The sequence below is a fragment of the Bos indicus genome, chromosome 6, assembly GCF_029378745.1.
Source record: "Bos indicus isolate NIAB-ARS_2022 breed Sahiwal x Tharparkar chromosome 6, NIAB-ARS_B.indTharparkar_mat_pri_1.0, whole genome shotgun sequence".
Classification (NCBI taxonomy): Eukaryota; Metazoa; Chordata; class Mammalia; order Artiodactyla; family Bovidae; genus Bos; species Bos indicus.
The window spans coordinates 101,288,486-101,302,145 of NC_091765.1; the positions used below are offsets into that span (position 1 = coordinate 101,288,486).

A 13,660-nucleotide genomic window follows, 5' to 3' on the forward strand; every position below is an offset into this window, starting at 1 on the left:
ACTTTCAAAGCATCATCTTTTAGGATTTGAAACAGTTCAGCTGGAATTCCATCACCTCCACTAGCTTTGTTCGTAGTGATGTTTCCTAAGGCCAACTTGACTTCAGACTCCAGGATGAGAGACCTCATGACTTAGCATAAAACCTTGTCGAAAGAAAGCAATAAAAAATATTTGTAGCTTTGATTTATTGACTAAATAAGTGACACCTATTTATTTAGATTAATATTTAATCTTAGTCCATAAGAAAATGGCATTTTTTTCCAACAGTTATTTTATATAATGCTATTTTCCTTTTAGTGGCAACAGTGTTCTGGCAAGGGATTTTCTCTACATCATTGTGTCCTAGGGGACAACTGCTGTGTGTGTGCTTGGGAAAAATCATTTTCTTCCTAACAAGGAATCCCCCTGTGTTTGCCCACCATCACATTAGCATGTTTCTTTTTTATTTTTTTTTTCTTTTTCTTTTTTTTTTCCGCACAACTCCTCCCCGCCCCAGCATGTTTCTTTTTTAAAGAAATTTTTTTATGTGAACCATTTTCTAAAATTTGTTATTGAATCTGTTACAATATTACTTCTTATTTATTTATTTAACTTCTTTTTTATGTTTTTTTTTGTTTGTTTTTGTTTCTGGAGCAGAGCCATGAGGCATGTGGGATCTAGGTCCCCAATCAGGGATTGAACCCACACCCCTTACACTGGAAGGCAAAGTCTTAACCACTGGCCCATCAGGGAAGTTTCCCTTTCAGTACCTTTCTGATGTGACTGGACCCAGCGTGTGTTGAGCCAGTCTCATCGTCCCACAGTGCATCTGAGCCCCAGGACCCAGAGGCTGACTCACTAGAACAGGTTATTAGGAAGCAGTAGGAGAGGAGATGGAGGCAATCCAATTCACAGCTCACTGGAGAGCTCTGAATCAGTGTGGAGGAGGACTGAGATGGTGGATGAGATTATCTGTGAGCTCACCTCTCTAAAATTACTTAGTCTTCCCCCTTTTCATTTAGAAAACATGTGTTTTGAATGCAAAGATTTAGCTTCTTCTCCTGAAGAGTTGGCAGCTGAGAGCAGTTTCTTGAAACCACCTGGAAAGGATAGAATTTGTTGTCGGATATCTGCTGTTTAAATAAAGGCAGTTACTGTAGAGTTTAGGAAACAAAGGAAATATCCAGAAGCTCTCAGGACCTTCTAGCAAATATAATCCCATACCTAGTCTGGTGCATGTATCCATAAAGGATATCCTGGCAAGTCAGAGGTATACTCTGGCCTTTGTGTTAGGAAAATTTAAGGGCTTAGAGTCCCCTTGTGTAGGTACAGTTACATACCTAGAGCCCAACAGGGGCTCTTTATTTCTGAGATGCCTAGCTGCTGAGCCACGAGGAGATTTTCAGGGTTCCATCAGTTGTAAAGGTGGGTTGTCTTCGCCCTCATGCTTGTGGACTTAGGTTAGATGCTTGTTGAATGAAGAGTAGTAACCCAGGCAGGACTATAAATAATTCATTCAAGAAATGTTGATCAAAGACTTATTTTATAGTCAACACTGTTCTGAACACTGGGAATGATGAGGTTTAAAAGAGCCAAAATCTTATTGTTCTGATCTTATTTGTAACTTCTGATACATTTCTGATAATATTTTATAATTAAGTTTATAAAACTTATTCTATTTGTTTTAAATCAGACAATAATTGCTTCACAAAATATTTTTTGTTTCTGCCAGACAGCAACTCAAATCAATCGTAGCTATATACATGTATATATATACACATAACTATATATGTGTATATATATCCCCTCCCTCTTGAACCTTCTTCCCACCCATCTAGGTCATACAGAGCACCAGACTGTGCTCCCTGCATTATATAGCAGGTTATTCTAGAAGAGATACAGTGAACATATTTAAACTAATTGAATGAATGAATAACTAAAAAAGAACCAAAGATAATTTTGGATAGTGGTAAGTGCTGTGAAGAAAAACCAAAGTAGAGAAACAAGGTAGAGAGAATGTGTGTATGTGGTCGGGAGGATGGTTAACCAGAGTGGTCAGGATATTCTTTTTCTGGAGAGGAAGCATTTAAAATGAGCTCTGAATGCTGAGAAGAGAATAGTTCTGTGAAGATATGAGGAAGGCACTTTCTAGACAAACGGAACAGCATTTAGAAAAGTAGGAAAGATAAATGGAGGCAAAATGATGGAGAGCCTAGGAGGCTGTGGCTAGGCATTTGGATTTATACCGAGGGCCATGGGAAATCATTGTAGGGATGAAGCAGAGAATGCAGGGGAATTTTTGGACAGTGTGAACCAGGGGATAATGGGAAACCCTTGTAGGGATGAAGTGAGGAATAATGGCTAATGACTGAAGAGTGAACCAGAGGATAATGCGAAACTGCAGGGAATGAAGGAGAGAGATGGTGGGAACTGGTTGGATGATATAAAGCAGGAGATGATGGAAACCAACAGAGGAGATGAAGAGGGGAATGGTGACTCTGGCTGCTGTGAGGAGAATGGACTGTGAACAGAGAAGGCAACATAGCAAGCAGGAGCTTGAACTAGTTTAAGAGGGTTGATGCTTGAGACTTTTATGTGCGTCAGTCTCCTGGGACAGTTAAAAATGTCCACCTATGAAAACTCTTCCCAAACACAAAATAATCTAACAGCTGTTCACGTGATCACTTCCCTTCCCTGCTATCACAAAACTGCTCTCTGGGATTCTTTAGTACAAACCTTCTTCTAATGTTACTGTAAACCTGAAAATTGAGAGGAGGATACCGAGAGTTTGAGAATTCCGATGGCCTTGCCTGTGTTAATACAGTCTGCCCTGGAGTTCACCTCTGCTCTAAGTGCTACTCCCATCAGTGGAATTCAACTCCATAGATTCCATCTTCATAACACAGTAATTCTTCCCCTCTAAACTTACCTAAGGGCTCTGAAATTCAGAGCATGCCCAGAGTTGGGCAACCTGGAATATGTCCAAGGGACCTAAATATAAAGAGAGAGGATTTTTTTAAATGATTGTATACCACTGTGTTATTTTAGATAGTGCTAAATTTCACATATTGACAGCAATTGCTTCCCTCTCAATGGGGACAAAGGAACAGGGTTATGAATTACAAAGTAAGTTTGAGGGCCAATTTCCTGTTGCTTGCACTGGTCACCAAAATTGCTGGTTCTTTCTTTGCTTACCCTATTTTGAGAGACTTTGGTTCCTGAAATCAGTACCTATAATCTATTGTCTGTGACTCAACCCACTTCTGTTCTAAACAACCTGCGGGTACGTGACTTCTCTCTACACCTTTTTTTCCCCTGAGTCTACTCAACAGCCCTGAATCACCCTGACGTCAGTCATTCCATCTGAATCTCTGTGCCTCCTCACAGCCTACTTCTCCTTTAAGGTTTTACTCACACTTCCTTCCTGCCCCTTCTAACATCCCAAAGGCCAAATGTTCAAATAAAGAGTAAAAGCTTAAGAAGTAAAGGAAAAATACGGAAAAATTTTAGTAAACCCAAGGAATACACATCTGTGTGTCAAACTCTTGTCATATTTGACATATTAGTGTTAGGTATAAATGTAGATTAGATGTTAATGTCTGTGGGGTTTTCGTTTTCTTAGAGCTCAATCAAGCAAGATTAATTAAGAACAAAAGGAAAATAGGATCTACCATTGTGTCAAGAAGCACAGAGTATGTTTTACAAGATTTCTCTCTCAACATTTGCGTATTCTGAATATCAACTGTTTATTTGTCAGGGTTGGAAGATTTATATGGTATATGTTAATTACTCAACACTTTGGAAAATGTTTTTAAAAATCTAATCCAATTTTCATTTTAAAAAGTATACTTTTGCAATTATTTGTTCACAATTACATTGCTTTCTGCCAAAGACCAGGACAAGCATAGATAAATGGAATCTTAAAAGTAGACAAGCAATATCAAAACCAAACAGTGAATTTCTGAGATAAGGAATGAGTAAAAGTTTGAAAATGGTCTTTAATGGTCTGAGAATTTAGTTAATTGTGTCTTTGAGTCATAGCATGTAAAGTTGATTTGACATTAATATTTTAAGGAGTCATATCAAATAGAAAGATCAGTAGTGACCAGAGCAATTTTAGCCTGGGCCACTTCATATTTTGGCTTATCTGACCCTAGGATGGATGTTTTTGCGAGTGAATGACTCAATGGGTAGAATGTAAGTAAATGTTGGGCACATGGTTGATGCATGGGAATGAAGAAAAACATAAGTTATAGAAAATTGGCCTTACTTCCCATCTAAACCCTTTGATTTTATTTGAAAATTATGCACTTCTCTGAAAAAGCTATTGCTTGTCAGTTATTATATTCCACAAGGGATGGATGAGGTAGCTTTATAAATATTCAATTAATATTTGTTTAATAAGTGAATGAATTATTTCAAAAGAAAACTTTAAAAAAATTATAATAAAGAAATCAACCCTTCAGTTCAAGAAAAATAATTTCTCATATATAGGTAGGAAAAGTGATGTGACAGATACCAAATAAAAATTATCGTGATGTTTATCTTATATTTAACAAAATATATTAAAAAGTCATAGTCAAGAATAGCTGACTTCCCTGGTGGTCTAGTGGTTAAGAATTCATCTTCCAATGTAGAGTGTGTTGGTTTGATCCCTGTTGGGGGAGGTAAGATCCTGCATGCCTCAGGGCCAAAAACATAAAAGAAGAAGCAGTATTGTAACAAATTCAATAAAGACTTTAAAAATGGTCCCCATCAAAAAAATCTTTTAAAAAAGTGATCAAAAAATAAACTTGTATATATGGTGAAATTTTTTTTTTTTAGACAATTTAGAAGCAGAGATTTTTGGTAATAATAATGTGTTTCTGATTCAATAGCCAAGTAACTACTTACTCTAACAACTGTCACAGCTCCATCCTTTTCAGGAGTCCTCTGTAAGGACTAAAGGATATTCATAGCCCCTGAAAAATGGCAACTCCTGAGACATAAAAAATATTCTGGAAAATCAGCAGAGGAAAATATTATTTCCTAAATACAGAAGAAATTAGACATTAGAGAGAGAGATGTTCAATATTAAGGACTGTGAAGTGGAGGGAAATGCTTTTTTCTGAGAACAGGTGGTTCTGACATTGTATTACTTCTTGCTGCCAGCTCGTGTGGGTATTCTACAAGGATGCAGAGGAAAAAGGTAAACCATTTCCCCTCGGGTACAATAGTGTAATAGAAAAAGCCTTGAACTGGGAGTTGTGAAATCCAATAGCTATTCTTAGCTGACACATATGAGCTTTGTGAGTGACTTTGCACAAATCGTATTTTCTCTAGGCATCACTTACATTATTTATAAAGTGAAGGCATTGGGCTAAATTATATTTAAGATCCTGATGTGCTTTCTCTGGTTCTCATTTTTAAACCTCCCCCCCACTTTTTTTTTTTTTTGGTCTATTTCTAAATGCTCAAATACTACATTATTTAAGGTATATTTCCTGGCAGTTTTTTTTTTTTTTTTTCCTTCCCTCTCTGTCTCTTTCTTCAATATATGGGATAGGAGGATACTGAGTAAGTCTGAGGGGAAGGAGGAAGAAGATTTGCTACAGGAAGGATTTCTATCCCCCTCTACAAGAAAACTTAATACAGCTACCACCGCTTTGAAAGGAATGGTTTATGTCCCAAGAGCACTTTCCAGACAAGCTCTGTACTTTTTTGCCAACAGAATTAACTTTAAACTGAAGTCAGTAGACAGTTAAACAAGAGTCGACACTGGAAACAGCTGTGAGTAGACCAGACCAGTTACTTATAAGGTACTGTTTTTTAACTCATAGAAATCTCCTTCAAGGTTCATTTCTTTCAGGCACAAGTATTCTGTGGTCATCTGACCTTTTTCTCCCACTTTGCCTCTATTCTGAGAGAAAACACACTCTTAGAATATCTTAGCTCTTGAGTGTTTCAGTATTGTTTTGGAGCTGTTGTTGGTTGAAGCTGCTAAGATCTTGTTTTGCTTTTAGGAAACTAAGAATTGTTGTTATTTTATATTGAATCTTAGTTTATTTTTGTCCTTTGTTGACTCTTGTCATGGGTGGCTTTTATGTTTTATTGATCAGGTTGAATAAAGCAGGATATGCTTTAGTATTACAGAATGTACAGAATGCTCTTGACTTGGGGAAGAGGGGCCGAGGTTGGTTAATCCATTGTCAGCTTGAAGTGCAGAACCTATAGAGTCAATCAGATAAGGGAACCAGCACCGGGCAAGCCCAGGCCCTTAAGCTGTCTGGATCAAGTCCCCCTGACCTCATCACAGCTTGGTGTATCTGACCTGGAAAACATGAGTTTTTAAACTGGAGTTTTATCTTTAGGTTGTTCCTATACTTGTTCATTTTAACCCTTCCTTCCCTTTACCCCCATTTAGTTTTACAAATTCTGGTAAACTTTCTTTTTTTTTTTAATTTTTGGATGAAGTTTATCTTATTAAGTTCGTCCACCTTAAAGGGACAGCATTTCTAAGAGTGATATCTGCTATAAGAGTTCAAATCACTGAGCTCTAAAGGGGTTTTCAGAGCAGAAAAGGAGTAGCCCACCTGGCAGTGGAGTGGACAGATAAGACCCCATTTACCACTGTCATCTGAGATGTCCCTCTTGCCCCAGAGGCCTGGTTAGCTAATACTATATATAGTATTCGCTGCTGGTCAGTAAACAAGTAACAGAGAACTAAGGAGTTTTCTATCTATGGACTTTCCAGAAAAGGAAGCTTAGAAGTTTACTACTGAAAACTCCTAAAGTTTAGAGAGAATTTAGCCATTTTTTGGAGAGTTATCTTTCTGAAGTCTATAATAATATGTATGTGCTCAGTTGTATCCAACTCTTTGCAGCCCCATGGACTGTAGCCTGCCAGGCTCCTCTGTTCATGGGATTTCCCAGGCAAGAATACTGGATTAGGTTGCCATTTCCTCCTCCAAGGGATCTTCCCAACTCAGGGGTAGAACCCAAGTCTCCTGCATTGGCTAGCGCATTCTTTACCACTGAGCCACCTGGGAAGCCTTAGATATTTTACTGTCTCTCTGGAGAGGACTAAATTCAAAGTTTTGTGAGTTTCTCAGTATTGTCGTCATGAATACACATCATAGATTTATTCTATAACATAACAATACTTGCGGGGCCTGTTCTGTGGTGTGTAAGGCCATCCTTTTTACGTCATAAGGTCACATAATTACTGTGCTTTAAAAAATTGTATTATTTTTATGGGACTTTTTTTTCTTGTGTTCATCATTCATTTGGAACTGTGATCTCTTTACCTGCTGGTGTGGACAATTTGTATTCCTCTACTAACTCTCTTCAGCTTCAACCATCTCTTTGTAATGATCATTTCATTTGTGCTGTGCACAAGAAAACCAAAAAACAAACAAGTTTATTAAAAAAAAAAAAAAAACATGGAAGGAATGAGAGGCTATAACTTTATCCGAAGACCCAAGAGAACCTTGTATGAGGAAAGTGCAGAGCCAAAGTGCACAGACATGGTGACATCTATTTTAGGTGCTTAGGAGGCTTTTGGTTTGTGTCCAAACTCTTAGCTGTGTTCTGTAGTAGAAGTTGCCATGGAAGTGGCTCTGGGATAACTACCTCATTCCTACATCAGATACAGAAAGTGCTGTTTGTTTTCCTTTTTACACAATTACCGGAGGTATGTGTCAAGGAATCAGTGACTAACCAATTTCAAGGGGGCTATAATATTAATTAGTATTAATCAAATACTGGGCTTCCCAGGTGGCACAGTGGTAAAGAATCTGCCTGCCATGCAGGAGATAAGGAGACGAGAGTTTGATCCCTGGATTGGGAGGATCCCCTGGAGAAGGAAATGGAAACCCACTCCAACATTCTAACCTGGAGAATTCCATGGACAGAGGGGCCTGGCAGGTTACAGTCCATCCATAGGGTCACAGTAAGTTGGACACAACTGAGCATGCGTGAGTGGACAAGTACTAAGTACATTATTTTAGCCTCATTCACACATATGCTGTTCACATGCATGTGTGTCTGAGAAATAGCATAATACTGCTTGGTAGAAAAGAGAGAAAAGGAAAAATGATCATTGTCATCTAATCTCTGCTGTTCTTCTGTGTGCTGATGAAACTTCAGGGAAAAAAAGAGGAAAGTAAGGCTAACTGTCTCCATTATATCTTGGTTTTTAAAAACTGCATCTTTCTCTTATTTACAGATTTTTCTAAGCTGAAAATGCCATAAAACATTGAATTTAGTAGCTGAATATATGTTTTCTTATCTTCCCACATTTTTTTATGTAGTGCATTTCAGAGCAAAATGGATCACTGGTTTCTCAATGATCTTGATCATTAATTCTGTTTGACACAAGAAAGAAATTAAAACTGGATATGTTAGACAATACGTGAAGCTATAGATTGAGTCCAGAGTAGTTCTACATTCCAGCTTTACTAAGAATCCACTGCTAATTCCTTGATCATAGAGCTTTATAAAGAATTACGCTGTGAGGTCTTTTGTATTGAAGGCCCTTTTCAAACTGAAACTATTTAAAAAAAAAAAAAAAAAAGGTTTCACCTAGTCGCTGTGGAAGTTGGTCCTAGGTGTAAAAGCATTTTGTGATATATATGACAAACTCTTTCTGTTTGAAACAATGAACTAGGGACTATCTTTTGTTTGCAACAGCGAATTTAGGGTCTGCGTAAATGTAGAAACATTATCTAAAAAGTAGAAATTTTGCTTATTTTTGCCCACTACTTTTAGTTAAATGGCATGAGTTATTTTCAAATGGAAAGAATACTATGTTAATTCAGTAAAAGTTTTCTCTACTTGACTGTTTCAGGTTAATTAAAATTTAATTTTCACATTCATACCTAATTAGAAAATTTGACGCATGATATATATTATCACTGAAAACTCAGTGTCATTAGGAATGCACACTTGGGAAGGTTTCTATTTAGAAAATGACTCTTAAAATTAGTAAAGAAGGAAAATTTGAAATAAATTAACATGTGACAGTGTTCACTGATAATACCTTATGTGTCTGCATGCATACCCAGTTGTATCCGACTCTTTGCAACATTCTAGACTGTAGCCCACCAGGATCCTCTGTCCATGGGATTCTCCAGGCAGCAATAATGGAGTGGGTTGCCATTTCCTGCTCTGACCCAGGAATCGAACCTGCATCTCCTGAGTCTCCTGCACTGGCAGGCACATTCCTTACCACTGTACCACTGGGAAGCCCACAGTGCCTTATAAGGATCCTTTTTTTTCACACAACCTTGTGAGAATTCTCCAGAAGTAGTCAAAGCTAACCCCTCTTAAACTAGAATTCAGTGAGCAAGATGTATGCTTTCCAAGGGGCTGTCAAGCTTAATGCTGTAGGATGTGAACTAGAGAGAGAAGGTACTGATATTTCTTCAATTGGTGAACAGAGAGATAATTGATTTGTTCTGATAAAAATCTGCATTTAGCTTATTTTCAATTGCAGCCTCTCAGGAAAGAAAAGATGCTCAAACAGCAGAACTATATCCTTATATACTGGCCTTTTTTGATGAACTAAATCAATACTTCTGGACAATTGAAGAGGTGATGTGGTTAAAGACCGAGATTCTTTTGGTATGTTTTAGTGCAATAAGTGGCTTCCCGGGTGGCTCAGCATGTAAAGAACCTGCCTGCAATGCAGGAGACACCGTTGACGTGGGTTCAGTCCCTGGATTGGGAAGATCCTCTGGAGAAGGAAATGGCAATCCACTCCAGTATTCTTGCCTGGGAAATCTCATGGATAGAGGAGCCTGGCAGGCTACATTCCATGGGGTCAAAACGAGTCAGACACCACTGAGCAGCAGCAGATCTAAGTGTCTGTTAAGTGAATATAACTTAAAAGATTGTTAACAAATACATGATCCAAAAACCATATATATTTTACTTCATATTTTATTACCAAAGTGTTTGCTATTTAGTTCACTGCTGGGGCATGCTAAAACATGAAAATTTCATTATATAATGCCATTTAACAAATTATGAAATTGCTGTTGGCAACGAGTAATTTGGAACTGTAAATTGCTATGAAGAAACAGCATCGGGTGCCTATTGTCAATAATAATTTAAAAAGTAGAGTTGGAGGACATAGAGGTATCAGTCATTTTCCAATACCCCTTTTTGGTTTGTTGATTTCGCTGAAAGCATTGTGGAATTGATAATGCATTTGCTACAAGAAGATGCTGCTAGCATTTGCTGTATTAATAGTTGGGAGGTGGAAACAGAAGAATAAATAAAAATGGCTGAGTCTAAGACAATTTTACAAGCCAAATATTATTTTGGTAAGCTTTAAACAAAGATTAGATAAGTTACAAAGATCTAGGTAAAATGCTGACATCTTTCCAAATTAACAGGGCTTCCCTGGTGGCTCAGACGGTAAAGCGTCTGTCTGCAATGCAGGAGACCCGGGTTAGATCCCTGGGTTGGGAAGATCCCCTGGAGAAGGAAATGGCAGCCCACTCCAGTATTCTTGCTTGGAAAATCCCATGTATGGTGGAGCCTGGTAGGCTACTGTCCATGGGGTCGCAAAGAGTCAGACACGACTGAGTGACTTCACTTCACTTCCAAATTAACAAGAAAATAATAATAATTCTGGGCAGTTTTCATTTGTCTGTATCTTCTATCTCCAACCGACTTGCTTTTGAATATGTTTAATATCAAGCATATCTTCTGTAGTCCTCCAGAGCACAGGGCTAGTCCATCAGGAAAGTTAGCACCCAGAGGTCCTCCACCCCACTTGAAAACATTTTAAGTAGAGTTGAGTACAATGGAAAAGAAAGTGACCTTCCTGTAAAACCTTAAATGTAAAATACCTTTCCTAACTCACAAAGGAGTTAACTATTACGAGGATTATAAAGAGAATGATAATATAAAAGGAAAATAAATTGTCACGAGTCTCACTCTCCAGTAGAGTAATTCCTATTGTTAGATTTCCTTCTGTATCTGTGTTCATAATATGGCACCAATATTTCGTTTCACCTTATTTTTACAAAATCAGCTTCACACTGCAAATTTGGACTCCACCTTTTTCATGTAAAATTTTATTGGCAACTTTTTCTATATCTTCAGAACACCTTGGAAAACAAATAATTGACAAGGGTATAATCCTCCGTTCTATGACTATCCCATACATAATAAAACACACCCCTCCCCCACTGTTGGGGACCTGCATTGTTTCAGTGTGTTGTGTGATAAATAAAATAAGAACAAGCATTGATTTGCATATATCTTTTCTGCTCATTTGGTTCTTTTAGAGCTGCGATGACTTAGCAATGAGCAAGTCTAAATCCTTCGTTTTACAGAGTAGGGGAACTAAGTCCGGAAATATTACTCATTTAGCATCCAGACTTCCGGCTTTCAGTCTTATTTCTATCTTCATCCAGAAGAAGTAATGACTGGATGATAAAATTATTCAGGGGCAAGAGGTGAAAGCATAATTTCCTCCTGTTGAGTAAGAGGTCAACCATGTACCCTATTCTCTGAAAATCCTCAGGGAACGGAAGCGTTCTCATACTAAAGAAGGAACTCAAAATTCCATGCCAGAAGTCTTTATTACACAAGGGGTGATAAACATATAACAGCTATGGGAACATTTTTAAATAGCTGTCGTTTCATTAATGAGTATTTGCTGAAGCATTTCCTGGGCCACTGCTGTTTATGGAACTTTTAAACAAAATATTTATGAAGATGAAACCAGGCTTTGCTTCATAAATTATGTCCTTTTACCTGTTCCTGTGCTTTTCCTCAGGGCACAACCAATGTTCAGGCCTCTGTTACACTGAACAAACACACACTCAGCTTTCTCAACCAAGTTTTCTGTTTTTGGTGCCAAGAAAAATTTGTATTTTCTGTCTTTGCTTCCTCGCCTCCCTCTGACCCTGTCAGTTCAGTTCAGTCGCTCAGTTGTGTCCGACTCTTTGCGACCCCATGAACCGCACCACACCAGGCCTCCCTGTCCATCACCGACTCCCGATGTTCACCCAAACCCATGTCCATTGAGTCGGTGATGCCATCCAACCATCTCATCCTCTGTCGTCCCCTTCTCCTCCTGCCCTCAATCTTTCCCAGCGTCAGGGTCTTTTCAAATGAGTCAGCTCTGTGCATCAAGTGGCCAAAGTATTGGAGTTTCTGAGTCTATAACTCTTTGCAATTGGACATTTATTTCTATCACAATACTGAAAATCTCTCAGAGGTTGCTAATGATGGCTGACTTGATGGTTAAATCCAACAGCTTCTTATCTTCGTGCCCACCTCCCCCTTGCTACCGTTTATACTGTTTACCTTTGTACTCTCTTCTTGAAATACTTCTGTCCTGGAGTATTAGGGATCTGATACTGGCCTGCACTTCCATCCCTTTTTTCTTCACTCTCTTCAGAGGTCTCCTGTCTTCTTGCCGCTTCCTGGTTCTGTGTTTGTTTTATTGTTTGATTTTCCCCTATTATACTTTCTTCCTCAGAGGACTGCATCCAGTCTCACAGCTTCAACTTAAAGCCCAATCTAGAGGTCAGGTCAGCAAGATCTCTCCCAACTCATACTTTGTACAAGTTGTTTTAAACGCCCCCTTCCTCTGGATTCACAATGCTTTGTCTTAGCAGGGAACTGGGCTGTATTTTAGTCCCAAATTGACTATACGTAGTATCGAAAAAGGTATTTTTATGTCGGAAAGGTATATTTCGTATGTAGACTCAGTCATTTTTAATGAGTGGGGGACCAAGCTGGGAACTCCTACTTCTGTTTCTTTCCCATACTAGATTCTGAGGTTTACTATGGGAACCCACTACCCCCATCCCTGTGCCAGTACCTGTCTGTATGACCTCTTCACTCCCGGCCAGTGACAGATGGGCCTATAGGCGTGTTGGCTAATATAAGCAAAATGGCCATAATATCCCCTTTTACTTTGAGCTATCTAGGATGAGGGTTGGTAAACTACAGTCCATAGGCCAAATCTGGCCCTCTGCCTGTTTTCATAAAGTTTTCTTGGAACACAGCCACGCCATTTCACCTATGTATTATTTCTTAAGTAGTTGCCCTGCTGGTCAGAGCCCCCTATACAATACCTGTTTCAGGTATTCTAGTGTTTCGAACTCAATGTCTTTCCTTCACTCAAATGAGTCCTTCATCTTTATCTTCTTCCTCACTTCCTATACAGCCAGGTGATGGTGATTACAGGATTCAAAAATATGTATTCTCAGCATTTTCTTCTCATTGTTCTCATGGGCACCATCTTCCTCAGAATTTAATTATTTCTTCAGTCCTTTACCATTCTAATCCACACCATTGGCAGTTTAAAGGACATATCTATGTATAGTCTTCCCCCCAACTAATTTTTCAGTGAGTTCTTAGTAGAAGATTAAGAGCAAATGCTATGGAGTTGACTTTCAGGAGTTGAGGCCCCAGCTCTGGTACACTGTGCATGTACTATCCTATGCAAACCACTTAATATTTGTAAGCTTTCATTTTCTCACATAAAAAAAGAGTTCCAATCATGAATAACATGTATGTGTTCTAGCTAGTGCTCTATACACTTCCCATGCATTCCTTCCTTCATTTCCTATGCAAAAGAGCACATTTTATTCGATGTATATTGAACATTCTTAAAAGGTGAAATCCAATTAATCTTAAAGAGACTGGCTTATTTATTCTTCTTGAGTTCCTT

The 13,660-nt window shown here is 38.4% G+C and overlaps 1 protein-coding gene across 5 annotated transcripts in view; it reads left to right on the forward strand.

The window, feature by feature from the left end:
- ARHGAP24 (Rho GTPase activating protein 24) overlaps positions 1–13,660 on the forward strand; it is an 878,267-nt gene that overhangs the window by 645,946 nt on the left and 218,661 nt on the right. The window contains exon 1 of one of the 5 annotated variants that reach the window (XM_019963053.2): positions 5,502–5,777. The exons of 3 other annotated variants lie outside the window; for them this stretch is intronic. The gene's annotated coding sequence lies outside the window, so the exon portion shown is untranslated. Of the gene's footprint in view, positions 1–5,501; positions 5,778–13,660 lie in introns of those variants that run through there. One more of the 5 variants, XM_070791724.1, reaches the window with a different exon arrangement.